This window comes from Mustela lutreola, chromosome 1 (genome assembly GCF_030435805.1).
Source record: "Mustela lutreola isolate mMusLut2 chromosome 1, mMusLut2.pri, whole genome shotgun sequence".
In the NCBI taxonomy this organism is placed as follows: Eukaryota; Metazoa; Chordata; class Mammalia; order Carnivora; family Mustelidae; genus Mustela; species Mustela lutreola.
The window spans coordinates 135,871,601-135,890,205 of NC_081290.1; the positions used below are offsets into that span (position 1 = coordinate 135,871,601).

Below are 18,605 nucleotides of genomic sequence, written 5' to 3' on the forward strand. Positions count from 1 at the left end.
TCAAACTCCTTCCCTGGGAATTACACTTGGGTGCTAAGCTGCCAGAACTTCGAATTGTGTCTGTGAGCATCTGTGCTTTATCTCAATTTAGTTTGTGCATCTGTTAGCGACATGTCTCTTAAGGTATCAGGATAGCATAAGAGAGGTTACCTTCTGAATCTGGCAACGCTCAAAACATTTTCCATATAAATGAATGATCGTTGCTTCTTTGCTCTAGGTCGTTTTGGCTTATGAAAGCTTTCACAGAACGCTCTACTTTTGGAGACTGGGGGAAGCTGCAGTTAGAATAATGCCAGGGTAAGCAACTTGATTTCATTTTGGGTATTGGATGTTAATATTATTATGTCATTAAAAATAATATAACATTTGTATTTTAATATAGTCGTGTTTCTCAGTAGCTCCTTGGGGCTTTGTACAAATTCGGGGAAAGGTGGAATTGCTGAAGACAAGGGCTGCCTAGTAATGACTCTGGGACCGGGTCGTTGAATACTGTAGTCACTGCCAAGATAGATAACATCGGTTCGAGGACAAAGAGCAAATGAAAATTGAGAGAGAGAGCCAATCATAGAAAGGAAGAAATATTTGTGCAGAAATAATTAGAGATCAGAGGACTCTATTATATTGAAATAAACTTGTGTATAATATCAAGAAAATTAAAAATAATGTGACTGTTTTCCCTGTGTCTGTACATAGTCACAGGACACAAATCATCAGTAAACTCATGTTAAGAATAAAGCAAAAATACCTAAAGACTTGGAAAGATAATCTAAGGTTATCTGAGATCAAGTCCCTGTCCACTCATGATTCAGCCTAATTCAAGAAAGGTTTATTGAACCCCTACCACATACAGCACATTAAGCGACACAGGAAGGGTGATGCAGATTAAATAAGTAATTGCAGACTTCAAAAGATTTACACTTTGAAGATAAGCCAAGCAAAAAATATTTGAAATACTAGGTGGAACATGATAAGCACACAAGAAACACAGACACAATTTTATTTAACTTCCAAGTAAGATTAAATCAATTTTGTTGGGGATCAAAAATGACTTTGTGATAGACAAAGCCCCCTTCCCCGCCCCTCCAGATTCACACACATATAAATAATGATTGCCAAGAAACATATGGAAACATATTCAGCCTCACTTATAATTGAAGGGATATGAATTAAAACAAATGTAGTGGGAAGAATTTATTTTAAATGCTTAAATTTATCTCTCCCTATGTCAGGTTTATGTCTCAGTAAGATCTACCTTGACCACCCATATAAGATAGAAGTCCACGTCACTCTCTTTTCCCTTACTCTGAATTACTTCCTTCATAATTCTAACACTGTAAGGAATTACATATACATATATACTATATACATAGTATACTACTTGTATACCATATATAATATATAGTATTTTACAGAATTTATGTTAAATACAAAATACATAAAATACAGTTTTGTTTATTCCATAGATAAAATAAACTATAAACAAAGAAATAATAAATACTATTTATCTCATCTGTGAAATGTGAGCTCAATAAGGGGAAGGACTTCAATGTATTCCATTCATTGCTGTATCCATAGCTCCCAGAGCAAACCTGGCAGAAGGTAGATGCTTAATAAATTTCTGGAATAAAGGAAAAAATGACTGAAAGTAAGTCTTCAATTTTTTTCCTCCGCATGGAGAGCCAAAAGATCATAAGATCTCAAGATCAGACATCCAATTAGTGGGGAAAGGACTCTTGCTTAGATCTCTGGCATCTTCTAAGCCCTAATTATCAGAACAAGAGCACAGAGGGTTCTTGGGCAGTGGCCTGAGAAGTAATAAAGTGATCCTTTGCTTCTTACTCAGTATTTCCTGAAGCACATTCTCCTCAGAAACCTTACAGCAAGGAAGGTACTGCCAGAGAAGAGGATGTGGGCATTTCTCCGTGCTGCCTGAGATACCATCTTGGTCGTGAAAGCCTCCAACCTGCAACCCCCACAACAGCAGGTATGATTTTCAGGATCAAACTGGCTACGGTTGTTTTAACAATGCCCAAATGTGAGCAAGTAGACAGCATCACACTTGCCTCGTGGGAGTATAACTTGGCCTAGAGTTTCAGAAGTATCATTTTATAACATTTATCAAATGTCATTTCATTTTAGAAATTCCTTTTTCAGGAATGTCTGTCAGGAATCTGAGAAGGCAGTGTGGTGAAATGGTTATAAGCAGAGACTTTGTAGGTCAGAGGAACTGAGTCGGAGCCCTGCTTTCTGCACTTACTGGTTGGCAGGAGGCAAGTGATTTACCTTCTCAAGGCTGTTCTCTCCTCACGAATGGAATGAGACTCATGACAATGAGGGTTAAATGAGGTAACTCAGGTACTTAGCCCAGTGACAGGCACAAAGTAAACAGTAAATAAATGATGTCAATTATGACTATGTTAGATGTGCACAGAGATATTAACTTCAGTATTACTTATAGTTGCAGAAAATTAGAATCCAGCTAAATATCAAGTAGTAGGGCACAGGGTAAATACATTTTGTCACTCATGCTGTGGAAAACTATGAAGCAGTTAATGATAATATTTTGAAGAATATTTAATGACATAAAAATGTCCAATGGGGGAAAAAAGCTAATGTGTTCCATTGATTACTATATGGTACTCTGTGCTGGTTTTAATATTTTTAAAAAATCTGCATAATAAACCTAAAATATAGGTACAGTTTTCTCTATTTATAATTAAATAAATTAAGTCCTTTGAGATTACATAGTTGGTAATTGGCAGAATTTATTGTTGAACTGTACTCCCAGAGAAAACAGATTAGAATTTTATATCTGTATTTATCTATAAATGAATGATATGTATATATATATCTTTGTGTGTATAGATAAGTATGTATCCTGCATATGTGTGTGTGTGTGTGTGTGTGTGTGTGTGTGTGTGTGTGAACAAAGTTCTGGATGCTAAGATTTCAGGCAAGTGTTTTTTGTTTTTTGTTTTTTTCTTGAGGAGGGAGAGAGGGAACTGGGGAGGAGCAGAGGGAGAGAAAGAATCCCAAGCAGACTCCACACTCAGTGTGGAGCCTGATGTGGTGCTCGCTTTCACAATCCTGAGATCACGACCTGAGCCGAAATCAAGAGTCAGACACTTAACTTACTGAGCCACCGAAGCACCCCAAGTTTACTTATGTTTAAAATGCTTTTGCATTTTCCAAATTTTTTTTCATTTTTATTTATTTATTTGACAGACAGATCACAAGTAGGCAGAGAGGCAGGCAGAGAGAGAGGAGGAAGCAGGCTTCCCACTGAGCAGAGAGCCTGATGTGGGGCTCGATCCCAGGACCCTGGGATCATGACCTGAGCCGAAGGCAGAGGCTTTAACCCACTGAGCCACCCAGATGTCCCTGTATTTTCCAAATTTTATACAATAGATATATATTAGTTTGATAAAAGAAAAATTATGAATAAGTCAAAATAATAGAGAAGTCTTTTTAAAGGAGGTAGTATGGAGAGACAGACAGGTGAGAACATGGAAAACACAGAAAAGTTGGGCATCCCTGGTGTATCTGGCTAATCAAAGGAGTCTCACGTTAGTCAATCAACACATAAGTAGAGGCAAAGTGGCTTTGAGTTTCTTGATCAGGTTTATGCACAAACAGTTCAGTTAGCAAATATTTTCAAAGACAAGAGTAATTTTCTCTGAGGTTAATCAGGTTAAAGAGAAATGACTTTCATTTAGTTTATATTGGGTTTGAGGTTTCAGGATGACATATATAACATTTTTAAGGAAAGTGGAAATAGAGTGACGGTAGCTTTTGATAAAGAGGCACAACCGAAGTCATTGGTGAAACGTAGTGAGTGTAATCTCTCTGAATGAGAAAGAAATGTCATCTTGATGAAAACATCAGCGTTTAGGGGAAATGAAAAGGAAAATGAGCCAGAGAAGGAAACCCAAAAGTAACTTTCATGGGAGCAAGGAAGATGCTGAAGTCAAGAAAATAAGGAAAACATGATATGCTATCAAGAGGTCAAGGAGGGCGAAGAGTGAGAAAAGGTAGTTGGATTTGGTGCTTAGGATTTATCTACGATTTCAAAACATTGGTGGCAGCAGAAGCTGGGTTGTACACTGTTAGACTGTGTGGATGTGGATCAAGTTGAAGAGGCAACTACTATTCAAGAGGTTTGATGACTGGGAAGGGTTACTTCTATGGTGAAAGGATAAGGGTGTGAGGTACAGGGAAATAGATCAGCAGTAAAGAAGTTGTATGAGGGAGGAAGGCAAAAACCGCTGGAAAAATCCCCAAGGGATGTTATGCAGAATGAGATCCAAAGTGAGTAGAGTGAGTTACTTTGGCAAAAAGAAGAGGTATCTTTCCCCCTCAGAGAGCAAAGAGAACAAGAACAGGATTGCAAATACCCAGTGAGGTTTTATAGATCCTGTGAGAGATTAGGAAAATTGAGGAACCTTGTTTCATAGGGTCTCAATTTTCTTGGTCAAATAGGAAATGTGGTCATCTGTCTAGAATAAAAGATAATGGGTGGGATTGGTTACGTAAGGATAGCAAAAAAGATGTGTGAAAATCATTGCGGGAAGACGATGCAGATCATTACACTGAGAGAGACGGAACAATTTCCAGGTAACAATGTGCCCATGTGATCTTGGAGAGCACGGTTTTCCCTTTCAGATTACTCAGTGTCTTTGGCAGTACTCAGGTGCCTGGGATCACGCTCAAGAAATAGTATTCTTGAGCATTTATGGAGTGATCTTCAGTTTATAGAATTCACTTACACGTCCTTTCATACAGAGTAAACTGGTAGTTGGACTTGATCAAGAGAGGCAGTGGACAGGGTGGAATTTTCCTGTAATGTTGGGGTGGGCTGCCTTAAAAATGTTGCCCCAAAGAAGGACTCATTCCCAGGGCTCTGGGATCATGACTTGAGCTGAAGGCAGACACTTAACCAGCTGAGCCAACCAGGCGCCCCTCTAATAATTTGTTTTAGTTGATTTTGGGGGTTTTATAGATAAAATAATAATAAAAATGATTGCTTTTCTCCCCGTATTTACAGGATTTTTTTTTCATTTTCTTTATTTTATAACCAGAACTTTCATTTCTTCATTTATTGCAAAACTAGAATTTTAATCACAGTATTAATAAACTTAAGCTTATATTTTTATTTAAAAGAAATGCTTTCAAAACGCCATTTCAGTATTTAACATAGGTATTCTTTATTATGTTACCGAACATTGGAATGATGTATTGGAACTTATTAGAAAACTTCTCTGGCGTAGTTTTGTAATTTTAGGAAGCCCCTCCCAGCCAAGTAAAGCCTGCAAGACCGTGTGAGAGGAAGAACCTGGGTGATCTGGCTCCTGACTCTCAGTCTGCTCACCCTTACTTTATTTCCACCACCCATCTCATAAATAGTAATTCTCATGTTCTGGTTCCTCTTGGTACAACTTTCTTTAGCACAATCTGCTATTGGCCGTTATCCCAGCTCTAATCAGCCGCTTTTATTCACAGACTCTGCAATTGTTTCTTCTTGGTTCCCTGTGCTCAGAAACAAACACATGTCTGCAACCTCTTCTGCAGGGCTCTTGGAACGCACCTGTTAGTCTTCTCCTCTCTGGGGCTTCTTGATGGGGCTCAGGCAAGTCTCAGTCTGTCCCTAAATCTTTTCATCATTGATGAAATTTATTATATTTTTTTTCTTGTTGAACTAAAATGCTACTTAAAATGACTTCTTCATATTGGGAAATTCTTGAATTTTTGAGATAACCACACTTAGTTATAGTGGGTTATTTTATATGGTATAACTAAATTCTATATGGTAGTCCATCATTATAAAAATAGATTTTTCACACCTATGTTCATAAGTGAGATAGAGCATTTTGACATTAGACAAATTTGGGTGGGAAAGACCACGTTCATTTTGTGAAATAAATTAAATGATTTCAGAATTTTTCCTGGGCTTTTAAGTGTGAATTATAAGGAAATCATCAATTTGAAAGCTTGAAAGCTTTCTCCAAAGGGCTTGTCAGGTTTAACTGACCTCCTTCCACAAGTGTGGTTCAGAGTAGCTCTTGGATGACTTTTTCACTTTGTTACTGAAATAATTCTTTGTAAGGTTTCTAACTTAAATTCTGGAGATTTCAGATTAAAATTTACCAGAAGCTTATCATTCTCATTTTGATTTTCAAATTTATTACATTTTTGTTCATATTTAAAAATTTTAAACCACAAGTTTTCTATAAATTTGGTTGAATTGTCTATTAAATAATAAGAGAATGTAAATTTAAAAATTATTTTTAGTAAAAATGTTTTAACTGCATTTATTTATTTCTTCTGTATTTATATACTGTATTTGTTCAGTATTTTCATTTTTTCCTAAATATTCTGATTTTTTTTCTTTAATTCAATTACTTCATCGGGAAATATTTCTAAACATTTATAAATATTTTACCTTTAATTTATAAATTGATATATTGTAATCAATGCATTAAAAGTAAGAATTAATATACCCATAAATTATATTTAGACTTTTTTGGTGACTTAGCAAATGGTTATATCATGAATATTGATGTGCCCTTGAAAATAAGATGTATATTATATATGTGTGTGTGTGTATAAAGACATTTTTTCATTTTAAAACCATATATATATATATGTATATGTACATATATATATATATAATTGTTGGGGTTATGTAGAATATGAAATCAGCCACAATATCTGGCTTACTTAAAGGTAACACAGAGGTTGCTGGGGGTGAAGGAATGTTTCTGAGAAGGGTGTAGGCCTTTGGAAGGCCAAGGCATGCGGGTGAGCACTCTTCTGTTGGAATGCCTGGAGGAGTTGCCTTCCTGAAGCTGAGAATCAACTCATTTAATGAGCTCAGAATTGCCCTGATTCTAAAGCCAAAGATATTTCAAGAAAAAATAAAAAGCTAAAGACCACTACCTGTTATTATCACAGATGCAAACAGCTTTAGCTGTTTTAGCATATCAAATAGTATAAAATATGATAGCATAGCATGACCGAGGTTTATCTTGAGAATGCAGGACTAATTAAGAACTAAAGAAATCAATCAATACAATTTATGTCAACAAACTAAAGAAGAGAAATCATACAATCTTTTCAGAAACATGCAGAAGAGCATTTGACACAGTTTGAATCCTTTCAATGAAAAAACTCTCTGCAAACTGGGAATAACAAGGAAATTCCTCAGTCTGATGAAGGACCTTGTTAGAAGAGGAAATTTGGACACAGAGAAAAAGCCACAAGAGGACACAGTGACAAAGCAGCCACCAGCAAGCCAAGGAAGGAGGCCTCAGAAGAAATCAAACCTTCTGACATCCTGATTGTGGACTTCTACCCTTCGGAACTGTGAGACATACATTCCACTGGCTTACATCATCTAGACTGTGGTACTTTGTTATGGCAGCCTGAGCAAATTAATACAGGTATTCACGAAACAAACAAAACAAAACAAGACAAAACAAACAACAGCTAACTTCAAATTTAATGGGGAAGGATTGACTTACTAAGATTGGAAACAAAGCAAGGGTGTCCACTTTTACCACTACTGTTCAAAATCATAGTGAAAGTCCCAGGCAAGGCAATAAAAAAAGAAAAATAAATAAGTAGTATACAGTTTAGAAAGGGAGAAATGATACTATCCCTATTTATACACCCCAGAATTAAGTATATATCCCTAGAAATCCATAAAAAAGCTCTTTAACAAATGAGCTTAGGAAGGTCATAGGATACATGGTGAATATACAAAAATAAATTATATTTCTATATATTGGCAATAACAATAGAAAATTGAGTTAAAATGATACTAAAAATCTTTAAAAATACAATGCCAAAAAATAAAACACTTAGGTATAAATCTATCAAAATATATACAGAATCTGTATGCTGAAAACCACAAAAGATTGATGGGGAAATATCAAAAAAGATGAAAATAAATAGAAAGAAATCTATGCCCATGGACTGAAGATTCAATATTATTAACATGTCAAATTTCTTTAAGTGATCTATAGATCTAATGCACTCCCAATCAAAATCTGAAACAATTTTTTTTTTGCACATAGTAATGAAGTGATTCCAAAATTTATACGGAAAGAATTAGAATAGCCCAAACAGCTTTGAATGTGAAGAAAAATGCTAGGAAAACTCACCCAATTTTAAGACTTACGAAAAAGTTATAGAAATCAAGAGTGTGGGGCGCCTGGGTGGCTCAGTGGGTTAAGCCGCTGCCTTCGGCTCAGGTCATGATCCTCAGGGTCCTGGGATCGAGTCCCGCATCGGGCTCTCTGCTTGGCAGGGAGCCTGCTTCCTCCTCTCTCTCTCTCTGCCTGCCTCTCCATCTACTTGTGATTTCTCTCTGTCAAATAAATAAATAAAATCTTAAAAAAAAAAAAAGAAATCAAGAGTGTGTGGTATTAGTGTAGACAGACCAGAAGAGAGAATCCAGAAATAGACTCACACTGATATTGTCAAATGACTTTTAACAAAGATACAAAAGCAATTCAATGGAGAAAAGAGTCTTTTCAACAAATAGTGCTAATATAATTAAACATCCACAGGTAGAAAAACAAAAAAAGGAAAACACAACACACACAAAAACAAACCCCCAACAGATCCATGCCTTGCACTCGATACAAAAATTAACCCAAAACAGATCATAGACTTAAATGTGAATCCTAGAATTGTTAAATTTCTAGGAGAAAATATCAGAGAAAGTCTCTATGATCTTGGATTATTTTTAAAGAGTTCTTAGAATTAATTATTTGGTGTCTTTGTGATGACAAAAGCACAATTAAAAAGTGAATGAGATAAACTTTATCAAAATTAAACATTTCTTTGCAAAAGTCACTTTTAAGAAAATGAAAAGACAAACCGAAGACAGGGTGAAAATATTTCAAATCACACATTTCATAAAGATGTATTAAGTATATATGAAAACTCTTAAAATTAATATTAAGAAAGCAAACACTTAATTAAAAATGGGTAAAAGATCAGATTAGACACCTCACCAAAGAACACACACAGCTGACAAATAAATGCATAAAAAGATTAGCAAGTAGAAAAATGCAGATTAAAATGGCAAGATACCATTAAATACAGATTAGGATGAGAAAAACAAACAGATAGACAGAAAACTCTTACAAGTTCTGGTGAGAATATACAAGGGGAGCTCCCATATATTGCTAGTAAAAACGCAAAATGAGAGACAGACATTTCAGAAAATAGTTTAGAAGTTCCACGTAAAAGTCAGTATATATACACTTACTACACGACCTAGAAACTATTCCACAGTATTACACTCAAAAGAAATAACTTGTGTTCCCATGAAAAACTTTACAGGTATTTCATTCATAAATTTCCCAATTGGAAATAACCCAAATATTCTTCAAAGGGGGAATTCATAAGCATTTATGGAACTTCCATACATTGGAATGCAACTGACCAATAAGAAAGAAAAAAAATTATTGCTAAATTTAACAATATAGTTGAACTTCAAATGCATTATGCTGAATGAAAGTAGCAAGACTATGAAGACAACATACTCTGTGATTCCAGTTTCTGTCAAAGGTAAAATTATGGGAAGAAAACAAATGGGTCAGTGGTTATGAGGAGCTGGTCACAGAAGGGATTACTTGGGGCAATGGACCTATTCTGTACCTTGGTTGTGGTAGTGTCAAACTCATAGAACTGTACATTTAATTTACATACACTATATGGTATATAAGTTAAAAATGAATAAAGCAAAACAAAAAATCATCCCTAAATAGATGATCAAGAAGATCAGATATTAAAAAAAGAAATATCAGATATAAAATAAGAGAAAGTGTTCTGGAGGTCTGTTAAGTAATTAATAGAATTTTATGGGGTTTCTTTTGTATTTTTTAAAATGTTTTTGGCATTAGTTTTTAAAATTCGCTGTAATGATTTCCTTTTTCTCCACAAAAGAAAACTTGGATCAGCCTCTTGGTATTCAAAGTATTTTTATTTAAAAAAATAAAGACGATGATCTGCAATGTAACACTTAATATTAACTTGTGATACTTTAAAAAAAAATTGTCAAACATGTTGAATTCTATGAATATCCCAATTTAATTTTAATTTTTAATTTTTTTCACATTAAAACACTCATAATTGAAGTATTTTTATTTTATGTACAGTGAGTTAGCATTAGGGTAGTTATGGTGGTTATCTACACAGTTAAGGTAGGTCTCTTGGGTGACCTATTCAAGGAAGTTCCCTTAAGGCAACTTAATCCTTTGTGCACTGATGGAAACATGGCAGCATGAATGGAGGGCATATTTCTGGATCAGACCGCGCCAGTTTGAACAGACGTGTCAAGAATGAGAACCCTGGCCAGATTTCCTCAGATGGCTTCCCAGAGTGCTGCTGGTGGACCCATCTTGCTCTTGCATGCAACAAGGCAAAAAGCCCAATTTAATCTTTAAATTGAGGATAATTTTGCAAGTAACGGGGCTCTGTAAATGGAAATAAGTAAAGTAAGAAATCATGTACTTAGATTTGCCTTTCTTTGCTTATTTGTCTCTGATGTTTCTCATATATACGACTCTAACATCCTGCAGCTATGATCTTTTATGATTTCATTTTAACCCAAAAAGTTTAATAATTATATTTATTAACATTTCTTCTCATATCAGTCTTCTTACCCTGTGGAGTTTCAGTTCAATAATCATTATATATCTGTAATATAGAAGTGTCTTCACACGTGTGTTCTTTCTTACATTTAATCATTAGTTCTCTGGAATACACATTCATGATTTTTATAGAAAAGTTAGTAAATTTTCCAAGGCTTTGTTAAAACTGAAAATGTCTTTCTGTTGTGGAAACAGATGAACGATAATTTGTTATATTCGGTCAATATGGGTGATATGTTATACCTTCTGAGAAATGTGATATGATTTTTAATAAATAAATGTGATAAGACTTTTGGGCTTGAAACTTATACAATTAAGTTTTTTATTGAAATCCATATTTCTTTTTTTAAAAAAGACTTTATTATTTATTTGTCAGAGCACAAACAGGGGAGCAGCAGAGGCAGAGGGAGAAGCAGACTCCCTGCAGAGCAGGGAGCCTGATGTGGGGTTCAACCCAGGACCCTGGCATCATGACCTGAGCTGAAGGCAGACGCTTAACCAACTGAACCACCCAGGCATCCCTAAATCCATATTTCTTATATATGCTTGATTTCTGTGCTCTTATTACTCAATACTCTCATTACTCCTCCAGGTGTTGGTTTTAGCTCATTCATTCTGATTTATTTGGGAATGTCTGTTACTTATTGGCAATGTGAATATGATATAGTTGGGTCTACGGGCTGCTGCGGTCCTCTGCAGTGCCTTAAGGTCCAGTGGACTGGACAAGACCAGAGCCATTGGCGTGGGTACACTCGGCTCTGGGGGCCAGCTGCAGGTACCTGTGTGGTGGGGGGGCTGGTTGCAGACACACATGTACTGGTGGGGCCCAGGGCAGGAAGCATGGGCTGGGGCCAACTGTGGGTATTCTGGTAGCCGCTGGAGCCCTGGTGGTCAGTGTGCGTTACTCTGTTCTCTGGGTTTTGCCACAGGGCATGGCAGCGGAGGCCAGTGACAGAAGACAGGGCTTGGCTGGGGCCCAGGGGCATCTGTGAGGGCCCTGGGTGTTGTCACTGGGCTTTCCTGTGGTTGCGCAGTCTCCTTGCAGGTGTGCACTGCAGTGGAGGGTGGTGACAGGTGTCAGGTCAGTGGCATGAAGTGCACAGCTGGAGGGGCTCGTCCTGAGTACATGCATGGTAGTGGGGGGTCAGCTGCAGCAATCCAGTGAAATATCCTGCACTCATGAATCTGGGGAGGCCGGGCTGGCTGCCAAGGTAGTTCCTGGGTTTTAGCAGGGCTGGGGAGTGGGGAAGGGTGGGTCGGAAGTGGGAGGGACTGAGATGGCAATTGCTAATACCTGTGGGGCAGAAGCTGGGGAAATCTTCAGGGTGTCTGCCTTGATTGCACTGCCCTTTGGTTTTTTCATTGGCAAAGTCTGCAGGGTTTCTCTGCAGAGCAGGTCACTGTGAACCGTGATCACTCCGGCTGCGCGGATGCTTCTGGAAACCCCTCGTCATTTCTAGTTGCCTCTATAGGTCTCAGATTTGCCCGTCTGAAGCTGATTGAAGCTTAAGTGGGACCTTAAACTGGTTGCACACCCAACTCTTCTCTTCCAAGTGAGGGCAGCTCTTCCTAGCTGGGAAGCTCCCCTTTGGTTTTGAGCCACATTGGCTTGGGGCACGGGATGAGGCAGGCAAAATGAAGCTGTTTTCCTTCTCCTTTTCTTCGGTTATTCTTAGACTTTTGGTTTTAATGTGTTGCTGAAGTTTCCTAAGTGGACTCCAGAGTCCTCCCAGACTGTTTTTGTTCATGGAAGGCTCTGATTGTTATGGGGGAGGCAGACTGTCTGCTAGGGATCCCCTAAGTTGTCCTTTTGCAGACGTTCAGCTATCGCTCTCTCTCCATCGCATACTTTATAAATCAGGTCTTTTTTCACCCAGATAGTCTTACAATTTGTGTTGCTTTTATCCTTAGGTTTTTTACTGCAGAAGAATATTTACAAAGATCCATAGCTAGTTTTGTTCAATGATACTTACTTGAATATAATTTGTTAATCTTTTTGAATAATGAATATTTTCTTATTTAAATTATTTATATGGTTTTAGTGGAAGAAAACTTGGTCACTGCTACTCATTCAATCATCATGGCTAAAGCTGAAAAATCAAGTGTATCAAATATTATTAATTTTTCTTGTTAATGTGAAGTCATAAACATGAATTCTAATTATGATTCTGAGCCATAAAACACTGAAAATTTCAAAGCTTGTTGACTTGTTGGCACTTAATAAATAGCCATAGGCTAGTATGCTTTTGTGAAGTGGTGCTTCTGTCTGTCATGTGTCCATTTTCTCCCCCTTGCGAAAGACATGCATGTTATTAAAACCATCCTCTTCCTTGAAACAACGCATTCCTTCTGATGTTGTGAGTGTCATTTGTTAGGAACCAAGAATAAGTTAACCCAATTTATTATAATGATGCCTAAAATAGGAGTAATGGCTTCTGAGTAAGAACTTGAAGGCCTATTCTCAAAGTGATGCATGTAGCTTAACAGCAAATTAACACCGTGAGATTTAGTGCTGTTCATCAGGGACCTTATTTTCTTATTTACCTATTATTTGCAGCTCCTTAGATGTTTGGGATTTCCACTATAAATATTATGTCATATAATATTTTTCAGATGTGTCCTCTCAAGCCTATCTGTAACTCCTTGGCTGATCTCACTACACAAAAAGACAAATCTCCTTTGACAGAGAAGCTGTATCTGCCTTCTCACCTCTTGAAAGTTGAAGGGATAATGAATGTCGCATTTCATCCTAATTCATCCTGACAGTCTTACTCAAATCTTGGAGATGAAAATTTCCCAGGCAGCAGGGCTCTGTGCCCCATGAAATATGCTGGGACTTCTGCAAGTTCACATGATGTATCAAAGTGACTCAGCTAAGTGGTTTCCAGGATCATTTGCCATCTTCTGGATGAAAATCACAAATCCCACATTTAAAATTGGAGACATTTTGTGTAAGGCCCATAAGCAACTCATAGTGAATCACTAACTGATTTTACATGGGAAAAAGAAAAAAAAAGAGTGAAGAAACTCAAGGTCACTTAGAAAATATTCCCGTGCCAACACAGAGAGTATCACAGAAGGTTTCTCCTAAGGGAGTGCCTTCCTCCAGAGGCGTTTTTTTCCCCTGGGCTATGTTTCTCATATGAAAAAAGTTCCAGCTGAATAAGAAGATGCCAGTTTTAGTAACTAACTAGTTAGTGAGGTCATTAAAGATCAATGATGTGGTTTGTCCAAGACAAAATGAAAAAAAATACTAATGAACGTATTAATAAAGGAAAACTGACAACTGGTTATGCATATACTCTACTCGACCCTATAAAAATAAAAAAATATGAAGGAATGGAAGGTAGGTAAGGGAAAAGAATAGTGACAAGATCCACTTATAGGAACTAAGGAGGATGAAAACATTTGAACTGTTTGTATTAAATGTATTATTAGCAAATCGATTTGACATGGCATTTAAGAATATGAGTTTTGGAATCAGATAGAGTTGTATTTTAATCACAAATTTGCAACTTACAACTTTTGTGATGTTAGGATGTTAGGGGTTTGGGGAGAATTAAATGGAGTCCTATTTTTTTGTATCAGTCAGGATTAAAAAAATATGTACACAGAAAATTCCACCATAAGTACCTTAAACATTGAGGAAAATTTTATATAACAAGAATATTGGAGATTGGGTCATTCCAGGGTTGATTAATTCAGTAGCTTAACAGAATTATCAAATTTTCTGGTTCTCTCCATCTTTCTGCTCTGCCATTCTCATCCTTTTGGCTTATTTTCATAAACTGACTGTCACCACAATCGTAAGAGGCTACTGTAGATATAAGAGTTGAGAAAGGGTAAAATAATGTCCAGATAAGGGAATTGTTTTCACTAAGCTCTTATTATCAGTGAAGAATATCTTTCCCAGAATCCCCACAGCAGATCCAATTTAATCTTATTGGCCAGAACTGTGTCAAATGCCATTTCCTGGCTGCGTGGATGAGATTGTTTCAATGAGCTTTGACCAGTCATGATATTGCCCCTGTGCTTGGAGCAGAACCAAGCACCATATGCACATGGTGATGGTGGGCTGATATTCAAATGGGTCCTTTCTCTGTGGAAGAAAGTGACTGTTAGGTAACAGTAACAAAGAGTGTCTGTCAGAGTATATGACCTTTACTATATGATATTCTACTATGTGATACTCAACTAAAGTGTCTGGCATAATCAATGCGAAATAATTACTAGGTATCACTAGAACTTTGGAAAACATTTTTAATGAATATTTGTTGTATTACAAATATTCAAATCTGCTCTAGAGAATAAGAGAAACAAATACTTCCAGAAGATAAATGAAACTTAGTATTGTTAATAAGTAAGGAAGTCATTTCTGTGGCAGGCTAAACACAGAATAAACCAAAGGAGTTAGTAAAGAGAACATACATGTATGTGACATGGATACAAAAAAAAAGGGGGGGGGAGAATCCAATAAAGTTACTGAATATTTATGACTTGCAGGTTATATTACGTTGGGCATCCATTGGTAGCAACCCATTCTGATTCTATGTGTCATTTCCTGAAACAAATCAAAGCTATGGCTGCTCAGCTAGTCTGGTGAGTTAGAATTGTGCCGAGAACTTATTTCTGAGAGAAAGAGTGTGTTTATTCCAGACATCTTTAATCTGCTAAGCTCTGCTATTCAACCTCAATTCTGGAATTTATAACCCTGCTGGCTGCTGAGGTGGGAATGGAGTAGAAGGAGAGGGAGAGAGAAGTGTACATATACATGGTCTAATAAAGAGCTCAGATGGTGTGGTCCTTCTACTCCACTTGTACCCTGTCTTGTGTGTGTGTATGTGTGTGTGTTTTATTTAAGTATAATTGGCATATTAATATATTATTAATTATTATTATTATTAATATATCATTAATTATTAATATATTAATATATTATTAATATTGTATATTATAAAAAATGATCACTACAGTAAGTCTAGCTAGCATCTGGTCCTAAGTGTTTCAACCTACCCCATCACTTTCTCCTTGGTTCTCATTTTTTTTAATGGAATCAGTAAGTTGTGATTTGAGCATTTTAATTCGGGCAGTGACTGTTTCTGAACAGTTTAGCTTGTAGTAGTAATACACTCAAAGGCTACCATAGACATCATGGTAATTTCCTGTTGGGACAATAAGTTTATATGGAGAACAGGAGAGGTGGAAGAGAAAGTAGAGATTACTTATTTCAGCTCCAGCATTTTCTACCTGAAGAATATATAGCAGGGGACAGATTTTAAAATTTATGCCTACCCATGTCAAAACATAAATCATATGACAGTAATTCTAACTAATACTTCATTTTTTCACCAATGTTAGTTTATTGTGAGTATAGAAAGGGAGGAGATAACTTTTAAAAAAACAAAAATGGTAGTGTTCTGGGGTTTAAAACTTTAGTTACAGTTCATGTAATGATTCTATTGCTTTATATAGAGGGTGTTACTTTCTGATGAAGACATGTTCTCTGATGATTTATTATTTTTTCTGATTCTTTTATATAAGGCTTTGACTATATAAAAATCAGAACTGCTTACTGTGCTTCATGTTTAAATTATAGGAACTTCAGAGAAAGAAGACTACTTGGTAATTAGAGATAATACTCTGGTCAATATGGCTCAGGGATTTCATGTTTTTCTCCAAGTACATAACAATAATAGAAAAATTATAAAAGAGTTAACCAAAAGCTAGACAAATCTTACTATTGAACAATGATGGAAGGGGCTGACCTTTTGGGCTTTAGATCCACAATTATGTAATAGTAGCTTTGAATTCTGTTCTTGCATTGCAAAGGCTACTGAAGGATTCATGGGGGCAGTGATGAAGACTTTATACACTGTTGTGATTTGGCAAATAGGAGAATGCTAAGGTATTCACAAAGATCACTTTGGGTACATCACGTATGAATGTACCCAAATGCTGTGTGTCTGGATTTATATATCACTATAGAACATGTGACCCAAAATACTTTTATAAGATCTGGTACTGAAAAGACAGCTCTAGGGCTAGATAGGAGAAGCACAGAGGAAACAAAAGTAAGATCAAAGTAATAAAATTATCTGATTCACAATAAACTTATTAACATAATTTTAAAAATGTCTGAAGAAACCTAATATTAAACAAGATAACAAAAATACAGTAATGTTCTCATTTATGCAAGTAAGCAAAAATAGAGTCAATACATAGATTCATTCTAGATAAAATTAATTTTAAGGAACATTTTTGCAATAAGTCTATTTAAATGCTCTCCATAATAGGCAATTGGCCCCAGACTACGCACTCACCATGAATGATTATAAAACAAGACAAATTATATGAAATTATTCTTTTCAGACTCTAGATAAAAGGTGCAAGAGTGCTATTACTCCACTGTGGGTAACATACAATGTGGGATGTATTATGGTCCTTTTTGGAGGTACTTTCTGTTGGAGATACTTTCTTTTTTTCTTTTAAAGATTTATTTATTTATTTATTTGACAGGCAGAGATCACAAGTAGGCAGAGAGGCAGGCAGAGAGAGAGGAAGGGAAGCAGGCTCCCCGCTGAGTAGAGAGCCTGATGCAGAACTCAATGCAGGGCTCGATGTGGGGCATCCCAGGACTCTGGGATCATGGCCTGAGCCGAAGGCAGAGGCTTTAACCCACTGAGCCACACAGGTACCCCTGTTGAGATACTTTCTAATCTACTGTGCAAGTAGAGGGAACCTAAATAAAGCCCAGTGGTCTTGCTAAGCTGGTGTTGCAGAGATTAGAGTTCAGGACAGTGAAGGAGCTGGTTTGTCTACGGAAAGTTACTAGAATGGAGGGCATTACAAAGAAAAGGAGTTCATAAAACTTAACTTGCACATGCTCAAGACAAAACCCCACAATAATAGGCAAACAAACAAACAATTATTGATAATGAAAACTGCTGGAGAGTTGGGAAGGCAACAGTTTCTGGAGCTTGTAAAGGGCTGGGAGATTTCTGATTTCTGACTAATCAGAAAGAGTGGTGAGATCTTAGTGAGCACTCAGGATTTCAGTAGAGTTCTTAGTCAAGATACCCTTTTGGAATAGAGCCAACCTATCTCTAGTGTAAAGACAACTGTAGTCCACCCTAACAAAATTTACAAACAGGTCTTTTAAAGGATTCAGCAGAGTTACAAATAATTAGCTCCCTGGCAAAACAAACCATAAAACTCAAGGAAGACAACAAGTTTCATATATGCAACAATGTATACCCATAATGTCCAGGAACCAATAAAAAATTACTATATTAAAGTACTCATGAAAGAAATTGAGGAAGACACAAAGAAATGGAAAAATGTTCCATGCTCCTGGATTGGAAGAATAAATATTGTGAAAATGTCTATGCTACCTAAAGCAATCTACACATTTAATGCAATTCCTATCAAAGTACCATCCATCTTTTTCAAAGAAATGGAACAAATAATTCTAAAATTTATATGGAACCAGAAAAGACCTCGAATAGCCAAAGGGATATTGAAAAAGAAAGCCAACGTTGGTGGCATCACAATTCCGGACCTCAAGCTCTATTACAAAGCTGTCATCATCAAGACAGCATGGTACTGGCACAAAAACAGACACATAGATCAATGGAACAGAATAGAGAGCCCAGAAATAGACCCTCAACTCTACAGTCAACTAATCTTCGACAAAGCAGGAAAGAATGTTCAATGGAAAAAAGACAGCCTCTTCAATAAATGGTGCTGGGAAAATTGGACAGCCACATGCAGAAAAATGAAATTGGACCATTTCCTTACACCACACACAAAAATAGACTCAAAATGGATGAAGGACCTCATGGATCAAGATCCATTCAATCCTTGAGGAGAACACAAGCAGCAACCTCTTCGACCTCAGCCGCAGCAACATCTTCCTAGGAACAACGCAAAAGGCAAAGGAAG

At 36.6% G+C, this 18,605-nt stretch overlaps 1 long non-coding RNA gene across 1 annotated transcript; it reads left to right on the plus strand.

The window, feature by feature from the left end:
• The first annotated feature begins 222 nt into the window (after positions 1-222).
• Positions 223-13,938, plus strand: LOC131819890 (uncharacterized). The gene is made up of 3 exons (XR_009349379.1): positions 223-297; positions 1,844-1,984; positions 13,278-13,938. It is a non-coding gene; the product is annotated as an uncharacterized LOC131819890 (long non-coding RNA).
• The last annotated feature ends 4,667 nt before the right edge of the window (positions 13,939-18,605 follow it).